The sequence below is a fragment of the Ananas comosus genome, linkage group 2, assembly GCF_001540865.1.
Source record: "Ananas comosus cultivar F153 linkage group 2, ASM154086v1, whole genome shotgun sequence".
Lineage (NCBI taxonomy): Eukaryota > Viridiplantae > Streptophyta > Magnoliopsida > Poales > Bromeliaceae > Ananas > Ananas comosus.
In genome coordinates, this window is record NC_033622.1 from 3,383,962 (window position 1) to 3,393,503 (window position 9,542).

Consider the following 9,542-nt stretch of genomic DNA (forward strand, 5'->3'; position numbering starts at 1 on the left):
TCACATTGCAATGTTCTCTGCTCTCGATCTTTGATCGACATTTCACGTATAACAATATTAACACACAACTAGAACTCCACTAGTTTAGTAGCATGCAGGATAATGCTAATCTAACATATGGCATTAGAATCTTTCGACTATCATGGCACTATCAACATAGGCACAAGCATGTCATAAGTTCTTACTTCAGAGTCAGAGAATGTCATTGTTCTCTACTCTGTAATCAAGCGAGGTAAAAAGAGAATGTCATTGTTCTCTACGTTTCATGAGCATATAACGTGTCTCATTATTATTCAACTAAAACCAAAAGGAATATTAATACATTTAGGCGTGGGATTCTCTACTTCATAGAGATTCTATGTCAATATAATAAATGTTATGATGACGAATTCTCAAGCCTTTAGCTATCACATAAGCCCAACTAACACATTCTATAATAATATAGAAATAGAGGAGCTTCACTTGCTCGGTTAGGTCCGACCACCTAGTTCAAGGGCTCCAAAAGTCCAAAGGAGTCCAAGGATCAGCTCCAAAGCTCCAATCCTGCTGAACACAAGCCAAACACGCGTCAAAATGACGACCGAAACGTCCGATTTCGGCCTAATTTTGCACTTAGTACAAAGTAACCCCTTAAATCCCTATTTTGGGCTCGTGTAATACCTCAGTGTAACCTCAAGAGTCCTCACAAGTCAGTCGAAGACATCGTCAAGGCTCGATCGCGATCTTGCTGCGAACAATACCGAAACGGCGTCACAATGCTCGTATATAAGCTTCCATGGTTCAATTCTTGCGAAATTGAATTTCTAATGGAAATTCCTGCTTACCCTTGGTTAGAGCAGCTTCCAAACCAGCTTCCAAGAGTGCAAGTTCAGCTCAAAAAGGCACAAAAACCTGCTGCGAAGAGATCATACAAAACAACGTCAATTACGCGATTAAACCGCGTATAGTTCCGGATTAGCTTCATAAATGGCTAATTATTCCAATTAAGCTTTAAAGTAGCTTAACCCTGGTCTAAGAAGGTTAATTCACAGCTAATTAACCCATATATACATGCTGAAATCTCAGGTTAAAACAGTTGGAAGCAAAAACATGAAATCAATACTCAAATCGACCAATAAAGCGCCGATAACGGAAAAATCAAGTCGTTTACCTTCTCAAGCTTCCAACCAGCACCTCACTGGTCCAGGGCTGCGAAAATTCTTCCAAAACACTCCCCCACACGTCCACATAGGCTCTGCGACGCTCGCCACCAGCGAAAAACGCGCGAAGCGACGAAAACGAGCGAAATCGTCGAATCCTTTGTAGAGAGAGAAAAACCCTAGAGAGAGAGAGTGAGGAAGGTGGGAGAACCTTTCTCTGAGCCCAGCACCCTCCACTGAGCATCCCTGGTCGAGCTGGGGTCAAGTGGATAGGTATCAAGTGTGAAATGACCGAAATAGCCCTGCTGCCACGTTTTCCCATTGTGTACCGGTACACCATGATGGCTGTACCGGTACACCAAGTAGAAAATGCTGAATTTCGCCAATTCAATGCGTTTTCTCACTTTTAGCATTCCAATCAACCTCTAACTTATCCAAAAACTTGTTCTAACCTTTTAGAACATGTAAGAGTGATCCACACACCATTCCACACACTCGAACTCTGCAATTTGCGAAAGTCCAGTGTATTACATTCACCCCTCCTAAAAAGAAGTTTCGTCCGCGAAACTTGTAAACACTTACGTCACGATTCCATCGAGAACAGATAGGGATAATGCTCTTGTATTGCACTCTCCAGTTCTCAAGTGGCTTCTCGTTCCTCGTGATTGCTCCAAAGGATTTTCACGTAGGGTATCTCGCGATTTCGAAGTTGTTTTACTTCTCGAGCTAGGATCCTCACTGGATGCTCCTCAAAGCTCAAATCCTCTCGTAAATCTACTGGAGTACTGTCCAATATATGGGTCGGATCAAAGATATACTTCGCAGTGTAGATACATGAAATACATTGTGTACTCCTGCGAGACTCGGCGGTAAAGCAAGCCGATACGCTACGGGGCCTATCCGCTCCAACACCTCGTAGGGTCTAATAAATCGAGGACTCAGTTTCCCCCGAATACCAAATCTTTTAACTCCTTTCGTCGGAGAAACCTTTAGGAATACATGATCGCCAACTTGAAATTCCAGTTCTCGCCGACGTTTATCCGCATAGCTCTTTTGTCGACTTTGTGCTGTCAATAGACGTTCTCGCGCAAGTCGAACTTTAGCTTCAGCCTCTTGTAGTACATCTGGACCCAAAACTAATTTCTCACCTACTTCACTCCAATGAAGTGGTGATCTGCACTTTCTACCATAAAGGGCTTCAAACGGTGCCATCTGAATACTGGCGTGATAACTGTTGTTATAGGCAAATTCAGCCATAGGCAAGAATTGTGGCCAACTGCCTTGATAATCAATCACATAGGCTCGCAACATGTCTTCAAGGGTCTGGATGGTACGCTCGGACTGCCCATCACTCTGGGGGTGGAAAGCAGTACTAAAGTCCAATCGAGTACCCATGGCCTCCTGTAAACTCTTCCAGAAATGTGAAACGAATCGGGTGTCTCGATCTGAAACAACCGAAGCAGGTACACCGTGTAATCGCACAATTTCATTAAGATACACCTGTGCGAGTCTTTCCCCCGACCACACTGTATGAATTGGAATAAAGTGGGCAGATTTAGTCAATCGATCAACAATTACCCAAATGGCATCATGACCTGCCTGTGAGCGAGGTAATCCAACAATAAAATCCATAGTGATCCTCTCCCATTTCCATACTGGTATGGGTAAGCTCTGAAGTTTCCCTGCAGGGAGTCGATGTTCAGCTTTAACCTGTTGACAAGTTAAGCACTTAGCCACGAAGTTCGCAACTTCCTTTTTCATTCCAGGCCACCAGTAGGTTAACTTCAAATCCTTATACATTTTTGTACTCCCAGGGTGTACAGTATACGGTGCCCGATGTGTTTCTGTTAGAATCTCTTCTTTAATATCTGGATTGGCAGGCACACAAATTCTATCACCGAATTTTAGCAATCCCTGATCATCCACTCGAAAATCACCAACATCAGCAACAGTGATCTTAGCTCGAATCTTCTGCAGGAATTCATCTTGAGTTTGCTTTTCTTTAATTCGATCGATCAGGGTAGGTTGCACCACTAGTGACATAAGTCTCCAAGGCGTGTCAGGGGCTACAACTTCCAAATTCAACTGCTCCATGTCTTTAACCAATAGGGGTTGCATAGTTATCGACATTGCCAAATTTTCCGTCGATTTTCGACTTAAAGCATCTGCTACAACATTAGCTTTGCCTGGATGATAGAGAATGGTCAAATCATAATCCTTGAGCAACTCCAACCATCTGCGTTGTCTCAAGTTTAATTCCTTCTGAGTAAACAGGTACTTTAAGCTTTTATGATCTGTATAAACTTCACAACGTTCGCCGTAGAGGTAGTGGCGCCAAAGCTTTAAAGCAAACACCACAGCGGCTAACTCAAGATCATGTGTAGGGTAGTTCTTTTCATAATCCTTCAATTGGCGAGACGCATAAGCAATGACTCTGCCATTCTGCATTAGAACACACCCTAATCCATTCAGTGACGCATCGCTGTAAATCACATAATCCTCTCCCGTAACAGGTAACGCTAAGATCGGGGCAGTAGTCAACCGTTCCTTTAGCTCTTGGAAACTTCTTTCACAGGCTTCATTCCACAGGAATTTAGCTCCTTTATGTGTAAGTCGAGTGAGAGGAGTAGACATTTTTGCGAACCCTTCTACAAATCTTCGGTAGTATCCCGCCAAACCAAGGAAACTCCGAATCTCTATCACGCTGGTCGGCCTGGGCCAATCTTTAATCGCTTCAATCTTCTTTGGGTCCACAACTATCCCAGTTTCTGAAATCACGTGGCCCAAAAATGCCACTTCTCGAAGCCAAAATTCGCATTTCTTGAGCTTTGCAAACAGTTTCTTTTCTCGAAATACTTGCAACACCATTCTCAAATGATTTTCATGTTCCGCATCACTTCGAGAATAGATCAAGATGTCGTCAATAAACACGACCACAAACCTGTCCAAAAAGGGGCTTAAAGACACGGTTCATTAAATCCATAAACGCTGCTGGGGCATTAGTCAGTCCAAATGGCATAACTGTAAATTCATAATGCCCATACCGTGTTCTAAAAGCGGTCTTAGAAACGTCTTCAGGCTTGATCTTAAGCTGATGATAACCCGATTGCAAATCAATCTTGGAGTATGCTTTCGATCCTTGCAGCTGATCGAATAAGTCATCAATTCTAGACAATGGATATTTGTTCTTGATTGTGACTTTATTGATTTCTCGATAATCCACGCACAATCGCAGAGATCCATCCTTCTTCTTAACAAATAACACCGGTGCTCCCCAGGGCGATACACTCGGTCGAATAAATCCTTTATCTAAAAGATCTTGTAATTGTGCCTTCAGCTCTTTCAATTCAGCGGGTGCCATCCTATAGGGCGCTTTAGAAATAGGGGTAGTCCCGGGGACAAGATCAATCACAAACTCAACTTCCCTATCAGGTGGCATTCCCGGCAGCTCAGCTGGAAACACATCCCCAAACTCTCGCACAACCGGAATATCATCAATTTTGACGGCTTCTCCGTCACTCACAGAAATGCTAGCCAAATAGGCTACACATCCTCTCCGGATCAACTGTCGTGCGCGCGACGAGCTAATGGTCATTGCGAACAATGAACTCTGACACCCCTTATAAACAAACTCTTGCTGACCCGGTTCTCTAAAGGTTACCGTTCTGTTCGTGCAATCTATTGTGGCATAATACTGTGTCAACCAATCCATACCCAATACTACATCAAACTCACCTAGTTTGTGTAGTGCTAGTAAATCTACTGGCATAATCCAGTCGCCTACCCTAACTGGGCAGCGAGGGCAATACTCACAAATATCCAGGGTATGGTCGGGCACGATCACTCGTCCCAGATACAAGGAAAGTACTAACTGTATGCTATGCAACTTGGCAAACAGCCGATCAATAAAGGAATGTGATGCACCAGTATCAAATAATGCACGAACACGAATATCATGAATCAAAATAATACCTGCTACGACCTCCTGTGCTGCTGCGGCGCCCTCAGTCTGGGCGGCATACATCCGCCCACTCGAACCCTGCTGTGAGCTCTCCGACTGCAGCTGTCCCGGTGGTCGTCTAGACTGATAGGGTGCGGTCGGGGTCCCCTGACTCGGAGCCGAAGATGTTGGTGCAGTAGCTGACGAGGGTGCCGGCAAGGAACCTCTCGGACACTCTGACCGAAAGTGGCCCTCCTGGCCGCAAAGAAAGCACCTGCCCCCACGCTGTGGACACTGTGGCGGTACATGGGGCCCACCACAGATAACACAACGCGGCTGTGAACGACGCTCGGGTGCTCCACGGCGTGCTGAAGAACCTCGACCCCTCGACTGTCCTGACTGTCCCCTCGGATACTTTGGCAGTCTCCTGAAGGACTGCTAACCACTGCTCTCAGCTGCTCGTCTCTTTCCTTTGCTTCGATCCACAACATCTCTTTCCTTCATTATCTCTGCCCCTTTCTCGACGATCAAGGCCTGGTTCACTACATCCCGGTAAGTGGAGAGGTTTGACGCCTGGACCAATCTGAAGATCGCAGGTCGCAAACCCACCTAAAAAATGCGAGCCTTGTCCTCATCATCTCGAATCACAAAAGGAACGCAGTGCAGTAATCGGGAGAACTCTCGCTCATACTCTGCCACTGTCTTGTCCCCCTGCCTTAGGTTTCTCAAATCCCTTTCCATTTGTCTCTTTACACTCTGGGGAAAATAGGTAGTCAACAGTAATTCCTTGAACCGCGTCCAGGTAATAGCGGACAAATCAGTACGAGGATCCTCACGAATGTCTATCCACCACCTGTATGCCTCACCGTCAAGGTGGTGTGTCGCAAACCAAACCCGGTACCGCTCCTCAACAAAGGTATCATAGAATAGCTTCTCCATATGCATTAACCATTTCTCGACCACCCAGTGATCTGCTTTCTCCCCGTCAAAGACACGAGGGTTACAGCGACGGAATTCATTCAGTTGTTCCATCATCCGCTCTCGCTCCTCAACCCCCACCATCTCGGGTAACACTGTCCCTGATGCTGCCACAGGTACTGGTGGTGGTACTACTGTCTCCTGTCGGGTCTCTGCCCTCGGAGCTACTGGGGGTGTGTCAAGTACAGGTGACTGTGCTCTCACTGTGGTGCCCCTCTCTGGTGCTATAGGTACAGAATCTGGAATCTCTCTGTCGGTCGTCTGCCGCAGTAACAGATCCTCCAACCTCTTCATCCTGTCCTCCTGCCGACGCGCGGCATCCATCTGCTGTCGCGCGGCCGCAGCCTGCTAAGCAACCAAATCTGTCAGCTTCGCGAGCTGATCCTGCAACTCATGGATCCCACTAGATCCCGAAGTAACAGAAGTCCCCACTTCCTCTGCATCCGCCGCCTCAGCTGCCCCGGCGGCTTGCGAACGAGTCAACGGCATCTTAAGCTGCAGCACAAAAACAAACATAGGTCAATAAACCCTATACTATCGAATCCTCATTGAGGATAAAACCAACTAATCAAGCGAAAGCAATGAGATGTAACGCATACTAACTTCCGATGTCACGTTGTCGGCCGCCAACGTGACCTTCTGCAAAGTTAGTAATTGCACATCCCGATCAAACTCCTACTATTCGGAGTTTATAAGTACCCAATCAACGTACTTTCGCTAACAACAACCTCAACTAGACCTCGTCTCTCACGAGCCTATTCTTATAGTCCAACCAGCTAAGGTTTGCTAGGTCTACTAAGACTCAACCCTAGGCTCTGATACCACTATAATCTGTCACGCCCGGGTACCAGCGGAAGCATATCCGGCACGTGCACAGACCCGCCATACACCTGCAGTATATAAGGCGTCTACAAGCAGCAAGTCGATAGGAAGTAAAACAAGAAAGTCCTATCCTGATATCAGAGCAAAGTACAAGTCGATATACAACGAGTATCAAATCCAAGTCAATATACAAAGAGTATACAATCCAAGATCTCAACAAAAGGAGAAGTAACACCACTATAATCTCAACCCCGAAAGTAAAATATACATCATGGGTATACAAAAAGAATAGGTACAACGGTGGTCTCTCTATACATAGGGACATCACCCTCGGCCGTAGCCCGAGTAGCAAGGTGATCGACTAGCACGCTCCTAGTAGTCCCTAGCTAGGCGCGACTCCCTTGCCACGATCCCTAGCCTCTCCTGTAACAGGCTCTGTAAAAACAACCACCAAAAGGGCGTGAGAACTATTAACAATAGTTCCCAGTGGGTAAGCCGCCAGCCTCGGCGAATTACACCACTAGGCTCAAGATGTACTAAATGAAAGCAAAAACAATAATTGCATGATTTATAAGCATGATGCTAATAAGTAATAAGCATGTAATCAACATGTAATAGCTTTCTACAGTAATGAACCATTTGCATAAAAGAGATATAGCAACTTCTGTAATCATGAACATAGACATGAGTATAAGCACGAACATAAAAGTGACTACTGTACACTTTAAGTAATAAACATTCATTACTGTTCTTTTTCATTTAGTACTTTCCTTTCATTCACAGGGACCTACCCAAGGTAGTCCAGCTTGCGCCGCGCCTAATGGCCCCGTGGTAGTATACACTCCCCACGGCAATCCACTTCGGCACCCAATCCCGCACGGGCGAGCAACTGTCGCGTAGGCCAACTCCGGAGTGCCGGCTTGTAGGGAGCGACCCTCACAAGCGTGTGCGAATGAGCACGATGGCAAGCAAGCATATTTCACTGTCCACATGTCTCAATTCTCATGTTTTCATTTGCAGTGTTCTCGCTCTCGATCCTTTGATCGACATTTCAGTATAACAAATATTAACAACAACTAGAATCCACTAGTTTAGTAAGCATGCAGGAGTAATGCTAATTTACATATGGCATTAGAATCTTTCACTATCATGGCACTATCAACATAGGCACAAGCATGTCATAGTTCTCTACTTCAGAGTCAAGAGAATGTCATTGTTCTCTACTTGTAATCAAGCGAGTAAAAAGAGAATGTCATTGTTCTCTACGTTTCATGAGCATAATAACGTGTCTCATTATTATTCAACTAAACCAAATAGGAATATGAATACATTTAGGCGTGAGGATTCTCTACTTCATAGAGATTCTATGTCAATATAGTAAATGTTATGATGACGAATTCTCAAGCCCTTTAGCTATCACATAAGCACACAACTAACACATTTCTATAATACATATAGAACATAGAGGAGCTTCACTTGCTCTGGTTAGGTCCGACCCACCTAGTTCAAGGCTCCAAACAGTCCAAAGGAGTCCCAAGGATCAGCTCCACAAGGCTCCAATCCTGCTGAACACAAGCATCAACACCGCGTCAAAATGACGACCGAAACGTCCGATTTCGGCCTAATTTGCACTTAGTACAAAGTAACCCCTTAAATCCCTATTTTGGGCTCGTGTAATACCTCAAGTGTAACCTCCAAGAGTCCTCACAAGTCAGTCGAAGACGATCCAAGGCTCGATCGCGATCTTGCTGCGAACAATACCGAAACGGCGTCACAATGCTCGTATATAAGCTTCCATGGTTCAATTCTTGCGAAATTGAATTTCTAATGGAAATTCCTGCTTACCCTTGGTTAGAGCAGCTTCCAAACCAGCTTCCAAGAGTGCAAGTTCAGCTCAAAAAGGCACAAAGACCTGCTGCGAAGAGATCATACAAAACAACGTCAATTACGCGATTAAACCGCGTATAGTTCCGGATTAGCTTCATAAATGGCTAATTATTCCAATTAAGCTTTAAAGTAGCTTAACCCTGGTCTAAGAAGGTTAATTCACAGCTAATTAACCCATATATACATGCTGAAATCTCAGGTTAAAACAGTTGGAAGCAAAAACATGAAATCAATACTCAAATCGACCAATAAAGCGCCGATAACGGAAAAATCAAGTCGTTTACCTTCTCAAGCTTCCAACCAGCACCTCACTGGTCCAGGGCTGCGAAAATTCTTCCAAAACACTCCCCCACACGTCCACATAGGCTCTGCGACGCTCGCCACCAGCGAAAAACGCGCGAAGCGACGAAAACGAGCGAAATCGTCGAATCCTTTGTAGAGAGAGAAAAACCCTAGAGAGAGAGAGTGAGGAAGGTGGGAGAACCTTTCTCTGAGCCCAGCACCCTCCACTGAGCATCCCTGGTCGAGCTGCGGTCAAGTGGATAGGTATCAAGTGTGAAATGACCGAAATAGCCCTGCTGCCACGTTTTCCCATTGTGTACCGGTACACCATGATGGCTGTACCGGTACACCAAGCAGAAAATGCTGAATTTCGCCAATTCAATGCGTTTTCTCACTTTTAGCATTCCAATCAACCTCTAACTTATCCAAAAACTTGTTCTAACCTTTTAGAACATGTAAGAGTGATCCACACACCATTCCACACACTCGAACTC

At 45.2% G+C, this 9,542-nt stretch overlaps 1 long non-coding RNA gene across 2 annotated transcripts; it reads right to left on the reverse strand.

Moving 5' to 3' along the window:
* On the reverse strand, positions 6,187-9,070 carry LOC109706715. 2 transcript variants are annotated; one of them, XR_002215301.1, is made up of 5 exons: positions 9,051-9,070; positions 8,725-8,794; positions 8,560-8,627; positions 8,380-8,441; positions 6,187-6,552 (listed from the first exon to the last, which is right to left on the reverse strand). It is a non-coding gene; the product is annotated as an uncharacterized LOC109706715 (long non-coding RNA). The 2 variants fall into 2 exon arrangements; XR_002215302.1 differs by having other exon boundaries at positions 8,380-8,444.